This window comes from the organism of the source record quoted next, unplaced genomic scaffold (genome assembly GCF_019419815.1).
Source record: "Pyrus x bretschneideri cultivar Hongxiangsu unplaced genomic scaffold, Pyrus_bretschneideri_v1 Contig77, whole genome shotgun sequence".
Classification (NCBI taxonomy): domain Eukaryota; kingdom Viridiplantae; phylum Streptophyta; class Magnoliopsida; order Rosales; family Rosaceae; genus Pyrus; species Pyrus x bretschneideri.
Window position 1 is genome coordinate 1,660,743 of NW_025999817.1, and position 10,754 is coordinate 1,671,496.

Here is a 10,754-nt window from a genome sequence, read left to right on the forward strand (position 1 = left end):
AGTGCACGGGGCCCAGCCCACTTTGCATGACTTGCAGCTTGCCATGCCTGACCTCTCTGCCGAGCAGCACTCCCGTGTTCTAGCTGCTCTACGTGACACCACCACCCCTCCTCAGGCCAATGCCGTGCTCACTACTGATTTTGCCCAAGGTTTATTACATGTCACCTCTCGTCATGGTCAATGGATTCTTGACAGTGGTGCTACGGATCATATTACTTCTTCCGCCTCATGTTTGGTTAATCGTTCTCCTTCACATTTGCCGCCTGTTTCTTTGCCTAGTGGTGTTTCCGCTCCCATTACTTTTACCAGCACTCTTCCTTTAAATTCATCAGTTACTTTGAAGGATGTTTTATGTGTCCCTAATTTCCGAGTGGACCTTTTATCGGTTGGTAAACTTACAGATGGATTATCGTGTTCCATAACCTTCTTTCCTTCTTGGTGTGTTTTGCAGGACTTGGTTTCGAAGGCGATGATTGGTGTGGGTAAGCGACGTGGCGATCTGTATTACCTTGTGGCCCTTACCTCTTCTCTCCCCACCCGTCAACCTCTCTGCAACATCATTACCATCCCCTCCTCCCTCTGGCATAGGCGTCTTGGTCACCCCTCATCCACTCGTTTGCAAGCTTTAGCATCTAGCTCTCTTAATTGTACTTTTGATTCTAGTCATATTTGTGATGTTTGTCCGTTGGCAAAACAAACTCGTCAACCTTTTCTTTTGAGTTCAATTTCATCAACTTTCCCTTTTGCTTTAATTCATTGTGATATTTGGGGCCCGAATCGTCAATCTTCTCTTTCTGGTGCTCATTATTTTTTAACCATTGTGGATGATTTTTCTCGCTTTATGTGGGTCTTCCTCATGAAACATAAATCCGACCCTCAACAATTAATTAAGGATTTTTTTGCTTATGTCACTACCCAATTCTGCACTATCATCCAATGCATTCGTACTGACAATGGTGGTGAATTTTTATCTCTTCGTAGTTTTTTCTCTGATCATGGGGTGCTTTTACAAACTTCTTGTGTTTATACCCCCCAACAAAATGGCGTTGTTGAAAGAAAACATCGTCATCTTCTTGAAACCGCTCGCGCCCTTCGTTTTCAATCCCATCTTCCTATCAAGTTTTGGGGGGAATGTGTTATTACCGCTACTTATCTCATCAATCGTCTCCCTACCCATCTTCTCCATCATAAATCCCCATTTGAGGTTCTCTTTTTGAAAACCCCATCTTATGACCACTTCCGCGTCTTTGGTTGTCTGGCATATGCCACCTCTGTCACTCCCACCACCAAATTTTCCCCTCGGGCTCATCGTTGCATTTTTCTCGGTTATCCTCATGGACAAAAGGCCTATACCCTTTACGATCTCGACAATCACCGCATTTTCACTAGTCGAGACGTCATCTTTCACGAAACTACTTTCCCTTATGTCATTTCTCACCCTCCTATCCCATCCTTTTCGCCTACCCTACCCATCCCACCCCCTCTAGACTTTACATATAACCCACCCCTTCCTGCCTCGATGCCTCACCCTCCTCCACCTTCCTCCCCTTCCACGCCTCCTACAGATTCCCTTGCTGCCCCATTACCCGTTCCTCCCCATGCCTCTTTACCCACGGACATCCCTACCACCCCCCCCCCCCCAAACTACCTACCAATCCTCCCCTTCCCCGCACCTCTTCCCGTGCCCATAAACCTCCATCCTATTTAAAAGGCTACGTTTGCTCGCAGGTGATTTTGCCATTCCACCCATCTTCGACTTCGCAACCCGGTTCTACACAAAGTACGCGATATCCACTTTGTAATTTTCTCTCTTATCACCGTTACTCTCCCAGGCATTTTTCTTACATTAACTGTGTCAGTCGAACTGTGGAGCCTTCCTCCTTTGCCGAGGCTGCCACTGACCCCAATTGGCAACGTGCTATGACTGAGGAGCTTCAAGCTTTACATGCTAATGGTACTTGGACTTTAACTTCCTTGCCCCCTGGCAAAATTCCCATTGGTTGTATGTGGGTGTACAAACTCAAGCACAATTCCGACGGCTTTATTGACCACTACAAAGCTCGTTTGGTTGCTAAAGGCTTCACTCAGGCTGAAGGTATTGATTATCATGACACTTTTTCTCCTACTGCTAAGATGATTACGGTGCGTTGTCTTTTTGCTCTTGCTGCTAGTCAGTCTTGGTCTCTTCATCAGCTTGATGTTAATAATGCTTTCTTACATGGTGACTTACATGAAGAAATCTATATGTCTCCTCCTCTTGGTCTTCGGCGACAGGGGGAGAATCTTGTGTGTCGCCTTCACAAGTCACTTTATGGTCTTAAGCAGGCTTCTCGCCAATGGTTTGCCAAATTCACTAGTGCCATCATTTCTGCCGGTTTTCAACAATCCAAAGCTGACTATTCATTGTTCACTAAAAAGTCTGGTATTTCTTTCACAGCTTTGCTCATTTATGTGGATGATATTGTGATTACAGGCAATGATGCTAGTGCCATTAATTCTCTGAAGTCTTTTCTCCGTGATCATTTTCGGATAAAAGACCTTGGTGATTTAAAATATTTTTTGGGTATTGAGGTTTCTCGTTCCAAACAAGGGATTTATATTTCTCAACGCAAGTATGCATTAGAGATTCTCAAGGACTACGGTTTTTTGGGAGCACGACCCATTGCTTTTCCTATGGATGACACAAAATTATCTGATAAAGGAGAACTTCTCAAGGATCCTAAAAAGTATCGACGATTAGTAGGTCAGTTAATATATCTCACTATCACTCGGCCGGATATCACCTATTCTGTGCATGTTCTAAGCCGTTTTATGCACGAGCCAGGGATATCTCATATGGATGCTGCGCTTCGTATTGTTCGTTATTTGAAGGCTACTCCAGGTCAAGGTTTATTATTTCGTTCTGACAATCAAACCAAGTTAACTGCGTTTTGTGATTCTGATTGGGCAGGTTGCCCTATCACTCGCCGTTCGACTACTGGGTATTGTGTATTCTTGGGCGGTTCTTTGATTTCTTGGCGGACGAAACGACAGAAAACCGTTTCGCTCTCTTCAGCAGAGGTAGAATATATGGCCATGGCAGGTGCTTGTTGCGAGATAGTTTGGCTTCGTTTTTTGTTGAAGGATTTGAACATTCTTTTGGATGGTCCTTCCATTTTATTTTGTGATAATCAAGCAGCGTTACATATAGCTGCCAATCCTGTTTTTCATGAACGAACTCATCACATTGAGATGGATTGTCACTTTATACGAGATAAGATTGTAGATGGCACAATAGAGACCAAGCATGTGGGTACGGCACAACAGTTGGCAAACTTGTTTACCAAACCTCTTGGGAAAGAAAAGTTTTCGGGTATGTTACGCAAGTTGGGAGTTCTTGACATCCACTCTCCAACTTGAGGGGGAGTGTTAGACAAATAAGGAATATGGTTGGAGTCCTTGTGTAATTGTATATAATATTATTCACTAGCCATCCTACAGCCGTCAAGCCGTCCTACAGCCGTCCTACCTTGTCCTACCTACACACTAGCCGTCCTACAGCCGTCAAGTCGTCCTACAGCCATCCTACCTTGTCCTACCTACACACTAGCCGTCCTACCTACACACTAGCCATCCTACAGCCGTCAAGTCGTCCTACAGCCGTCCTACCTTGTCCTACCTACACACTAGGACGGCTACCTTGTCCTACCTACACACTTGTATCATGTATATATATCCTTGTAATCTTGTAGAGAAAGATAATGAGAAAAAAAGCATTCTCTTCCATTTTTCCACATTCACGTATCAATAACAAATATATTTTTTAGCCTACATACCTTTTTCTACAAACACATTATAATAGAGTTCCAGGTGAACAGAAAATCACTAACTTGTCACAGTGGATGTGTGTAGTTGTGTGGAAATTCGTGGGCAGTAATTCAAGGAATATACTGCACTTTTGGGGCCAAAAATCCTTTAAGCTGCATAGTCTCTAGCACACCATGATAGAGTTCCGTGTGAACACGAAAATTACTAACTCGTCACATTAAACGTGTGTAGTTGTATTGAAGTTCATGGGCAGCAGTTCAGGGAATGTACTGCACTTTATGCATGTTCTAGCAAAGAAGCCTAGGTCCTCACATAGTGGGCCAAGGGCCAAAATCCTTCGGTTAATTAAGTCATGATAAAGACTATGGTGGCTATTTCTTGGAAATATTGGCAAGGTTGTCGAGTGTCCAGTTATACTGGGGCAGCTGAATCCGTCCAAGTCTGTATATCCAAGCAGTTTACCCTCTCAGAGGAGAGCATACCTATGAGGTGGTTTGGTGGTCAGATTTGCTGGAGAGTAGTCGGGGTGTTGTTGCTGCTCTCTCGATTGCAGTAGGAGTAAGAGAGAGAATGTGAGAGAGAGTGAACCGAGGGAGAGGAGAGAAAATGAGGGAGAAGAGTGTTAGTGGTTACCTTAGAGGAAAAGTTTCCTCAAATAAGTAACTACCCAAAATAAATTGCAGAGTTCATGTGCAAACTAGAAGGTCCACTCAGTGTGGTTCGTACCAAAATTACCAATATACCCTCAATGTTAACGTTTCATAGAATCTTTGTTTTAACTCTAAATTTTGTTCTGCTTGCGCTTACACATTCGTAGTGACAAGTACTACAAGAAAATGACAAGAAAGATGACAAAATATGAAATGACCATAAATATCCATGTAAGATTTCTACTTGGCCTTTTAGGAACATTTTCGTAATTTCACAACTTTGAGAATAAATTACACTAAAATTAGGGACGAGTCGTAATAAGGTGACTTAAATGATAATCAATTAGATAAAAAAAATTACTAATTATTCACTTCTGATTTTGCTAATGTGTTTTTCATAAAAATTTTCTCCAAAAAAAAATTTCCAAGCAGCGGGATATATTTCTGGTCTATATTTCTAACGTATTAAATGACTTATCACACCATGATTTAGAGTATGAATTAACCATAAATCAATGACAATATAAAATTCCTAACTTCAACTATTACAACAATATTATATGCGTTTAAGTCAATTTGCTAATTTAGTGTAATCGTCTTTGTACTGTAAGCGTCTAACTTCAAAATTTCATTTCTCATAAATGCAAATCTTAACATCCATTCGATATCTCATTTGTTCGCGATCTGTTTCTTCAAGTAAAAATATTGGATATGGAGAGGAAGCAAATAAGAGAGAATGATGAAGAAAAATAAAAGAATGTTGAAACTCAAGTTCAGACCTAAAGTCAAAATGTTTGATTGGTTGTTGCTACAAGATATCCTAAAAAGGGATCAAGCCATTCGTAGTTCACTATTCTCTACAATTCAACATATATCACAGTCCGTTCAAGCCAAAAGGCATAACATTCCTCAATCAATCATTTGGACTTGACAAATGAATTATTCGATCCAAGCTACATAACAAACCCACATGACAATCAAGCTTTCTATTTCATCCATTATATAAATCACTATATTTCAATATAAAATCGCAATTCATAGCATGTAATATATCAAAGAATCAACAAAGCACAATAGTATCCTCTAGTCACATTGATCAACTAATCTAATCGTATTAATAACAACCATATCCAACATCATTCCACAATCACTTCAAGTAACCAATTCCATGAATCAGGAGGCACGATATTAACATTTAATTACGTTATTCAGTCAACAAGATCACATATCAATGCACGAAATTTAATAAAAGAATTCTACATAATTCCCTGCCTAGATTCCAAGTAATAACATGATAATTCTAATTTATAAACATAACGTCTATTGTGACCAATTCCTACTCACTCGAATCGAACTAACTTTATGGAAATGAGCAAAGTAGGGATTCCGGACCACTCAATGGAATCCAACTCGAAATATAATTGCCTATCGGAATGTACCAAGTACAACTAATCCTCATCGTGCAGGTAGTGATCACCCAACACGGATATACCAAGCATGATCACCCCTGAAATACATATGGTCCCCTAACACGGATATACCAAGCAGGACCATATCCTAACTCTAGGTAGTGATCACCCAACACGGATATACCAAGCATGATGACTCCTAGAATGCGTATGGTCCCCTAACGCGGATATACCAAGCAAAACCATATGCATAGTCTAATAACGTAGGTAGTGATCACCCAATGCAAATATACCAAGCATGCACGATAACCCCTAACAGTCCCCTAACATGGATGTACCAAGCAAGACTGTATCCTATAGCTCTAGGTAGTGATCACCCAACACGGATATACAAAGCATGATCACTCCTAAAATGCGTATGGTCCCCAATGCGGATATACCAAGCAAAACCATAGCATAATCTCATCGTGTAGGTAGTGATCACCCAACACGGATATACCAAGCATGATGTCCCCTGAAATACGTATGGTCCCCCAACGTGGATATACCAAGCAGGATCATCCATGTATCATTGCTACATGGTGCAATAAATTCAACACACAACCTACCCACAACTCAACCCCTATGAGTTACAACGTAGTCACCTACACCATCAACTTCTCATGGCCACCACCTAATAAGTCACACAAGCATATATGTTCTACATAATACATCCAATAAACTTCTAGGATCACATTGTCATAACATTTATCATACTTATCATTCACATTATTAAGAAGATGAATGAATATATATATATATATATATATCACAATATGACGTCCCATACACAAAAATCGAGGTATACATTAACCGGGATAACTCACTAACAATATAGGCCCACTAAGCCCTACATAGCCTCTAGTAATACTTATATTAATATTTAAGATCAATTCACAACATATTGACCCAAGATCAACTCTCCATCTATGATGGGTCCACAACCCTATGCAAGTCAATCTAGAACATCTGCCTATGGATTTCCGATCCGCAACTCTCAAGGGTCTCACTACTCTTCTAGAACAACATACTAAAATTTCATTACGATCCATCGGTCCCAATTTCATTCAAACCCGTCGGAAACCCTTGAAAGGGTGGGCTTCGATTCAACCTCCATACTAACTCCGACGCCTCCTCCACTGCTTTGGGCTTTGTTCTTGAGGTTGAGGGGAGTAGATTGGTGGTGGTAATCGGCGAAGTGGGCTTTGAAAATGGTGGATCGCTACCAAGACACCATTGCACCCACCAGTGCATTTCCCGCGAATCCAAGGCCAAATTATATGAATTTTGGGGTGGAATTGGTAGAGGGAAGGCTAGGGAGTTGCTTCCAAGTGATGGATGGCGGCGATTCGCCGTGAATGGCATTGGGAAACATGGTGTTGCCGCCAGGTCGAGTTGAATAGGTGATAGGAGCATATTCATGCGACTTAAATGGCTTGTTCTCGTGCATTTACGTTATGTTTCTCTAGTTATTTTAGTCCTTTATGCTTCTTTTGTGTGTTTTCAGGTTCTAAGGGCTTAAGGAAGAAAAAAAATGCATTTTGGAGCATTTTGGAGCAAAATTGGGCTTGGAATGGATGGCATATGATTGGAGCCAAAATGTTGGACGAATTTGAAGGCCTTGTATTCACTTTGGACATAAAACAAAGGGCCTAGCCCATTCTCTCTTAAACCAAGCCCTTTGCCATGCATTTCCTTCCAATTCCAAAGCCCACAATCAATTCAAAAGCCATGCAAATCCATATTCAACACCCTAAACTACAAGCATGCATCATTACACCACCTTCTCCATCTTTATTCCATATGCATTCATTATAATTCACCCCACTACCACCACTCACACACACATGCAATTACACACACCCCTTTGTGCCGTGCATCATCTCACCAAGCAATCAAACAAGCCACATGCATGTCCCTTTAATCATTCAACCACATTCCCACTTTCCTAGCTAACCCTACATGCATTCTTTATTCATTCTTTCATCATTTCACCACCAATTCAACACATGCATTCACACATCAACAACATCACCCTTGTGCCATGTTTCCCCCTTTGTTCCCACCCATCACATGCATCAACACACCAACTACAATCAATGCCGTGCACTCCCACTTCATCATTCCAACTTTCCAACTTAGTTCACATGCATTCCATCCTTTAAATATCTAACTCACATGCACTTTAATCATTCAATTACCCAATTCACACACCTTTTCTTCAAGCCTAAACCGTGCATTCCCTTGCATTTCCACAATCTTAATCATTCAACACATGCATCATCATCAAACAAACAATCAATGCCGTGCATTCCTTGAGCATTTCCAGTTTTTCCCTTTTCATTTCACATGCATCTCCACATTCCTACTTCATCATTTCAACCACCATTTATTCTTTAATCCACATGCATTCACACACAATTCACACAAACAACATCCACATGCAAACACATGCTTCCCCAACAAACAAATCAGCCAACACATGCACATATCCATCCATGCCGTGGGTTCCCTTTGCTTCCCTTGTGCAATTCAGTTTTCACATGTGTCCTAGCTGTTTTTCCATCATTCCTCCACACAAATGCTTAAACAAACATCCATATGTTCCCTCCACTCCTCCTATAAATACCCTTGCATTCCCATTCATTAATCTCATCTCATTCACAACACAACACTCTTCAAAATCATCCATTCTTCCCCCTTTGGCCGTGAGTTTCCCTTCCATTTCTCCTCCATTTCTTCCATTTCCATAAATTCCCCAATCCATTCAACACACCAACAACATCCCTTAAACCTTGTGCTACAACAACGAGGAAGAGAAGAGTGCCTAAACGTTCATACAATTCAAGTTTTGAGTTGTTGGAATGTTTAGGTGTTTCTTTGATTTCAAAGTTTCATTTTAATTCTCTTTGTTTTGTATGTATGGAAGAGAAGAGTGCTTAAACGTTCATACAATTCAAGCTTTGAGTTGTTGGAATGTTTAGGTGTTTCTTTGATTTCAAAGTTATGAGGAACTAAACCCCCTTTAGGTAGGGGGTGATTCGAAACTATGTTTATATTTGCAATATGAATTGATTAACTTTCGTTGGAATTTCATAAGTTGTGGATTCAATTTGTTTAACCGTTTGATTGAATAGGGCGGTACACCGGTTCCCCAGCTTTTCCCTTACTCTCCTATCCCTCCTTTCTTTCCTTTCTAATTTGTCCTCACCCTCCCTCCTTTCTTCTCTTTTGTAGCTCTCATTTGCCCTCTCTCTTGTTGCCATCTAGCAGCTTTCAGTTGTTTGTTTGTTTTTTTTTTTTTTTTTTGGTTCTTTTTTTCTTTTAAATCACTTACTTAATTTCAAACTTTGTAACTAGTTTAATAAAAATCTAAATTCAAATAAATTAATATAAAATCTCAATAATACAAATACGAAGATTATAACAGTGAAATCTAGAAAATGGGATTTCACAATTGGTCTTTAACGGCGCACAAAGATCTTTTACTACATGTTCAAAAATAGAAAACCAAAGACACAAAGCTCTTTTTGAACAGAAGATATACCTCATGCAATTAATGGAAACATTTAAACATATTAGAAATTCTTTAGTCAAATTTTGGACAACTAATAATATTTGGATGAAGGAAATAAATTTGGAATTTGAGTAAAGGTCAAAATTGACATGCACCAATTCTCTTGTTTGGATTCATAAACATAGCAATTTAGAATTTCTGCGTAGACAAAAAAACTTGAAATTTGGGACCTCAAATTCCCAAGTTCAAATTTCATGTAAATAGGTGTCATTTACCAATTTCTATGATTGAGAGTTTTAAAATAATAAATTCTATATTCAATTCTATTGTTCTTTTACACTATGTTTGGATGAGAAAAATAAATTTGGAATTTGGATAAAAGTCAGAATTTATAAATTGACATGCACCAATTCCCTTGTTTGGGTTCATAAATATAGAAATTTAGAATTTCCGTGTGAAAAAGAAACCCAAGTTTAAATTTCATGTAAATAGATATCATTTCCCAATTTCTATGATTGAGTGTTTAAAAATAGCAAATTATTCCATTGTTCTTTTAGGTTAACCAAACAAGAAATTTCACAAATTTTAGAAAATAAAATTCTGTCATTTCAATTTCTGTCATTCTAATTCTCATAATAATCTTAAATTTCTTCGTTCAAACGCAGTGTAATGTTTATGTCAAACCCAATGGTTCGGCATCCGCAGGATTTGCTATGCCAAATATGTACGATCAAGGCATAGCCTTATGTAAGATAATATGAAATTTGCAAGCCGAAGCTGCATGCCTTAAACCAGCTGGTCTTCTTTGGGCATCAAGGTTGGGTCCTGTTCAAGTGGAATTAGATTCATACATTCTCATTAACATATTTAACGTTAAAGCACAATTTTTTTGGAGAATTATGTATGTCATGCAAGATATCAATTGCCTCATGTTTTGACAACTATCATTCACACATGTCTTCTGAAAAGCAAATGTGGGAACTGGTGCAGTGGCGGCAATAAAACAACATTATCATCATAATTGTACTTGGTTCTCACCGTTTTCTAGTGACGTTAAGGATAGATGTACTATGATTATATGTTTATAAAGATCCATAAGAGGATTCTCGCTGTAACTTCAGTTTGTTATAAAAAAAAAAAATACCAAAAAAGAAAATGGTTAATCATTTTTTTTAATTATTTTTCTGTCACCTCTCACCATATACAGCAACATGAATGTATTCGTATACAGCAACAGAAACCATCATCGTCACCATCCCCCCTTATGACCAAAAAAAGGGTGTGCATGCATGACATTATTTATATACAACATAAGTAATGGCATAGTAGCAT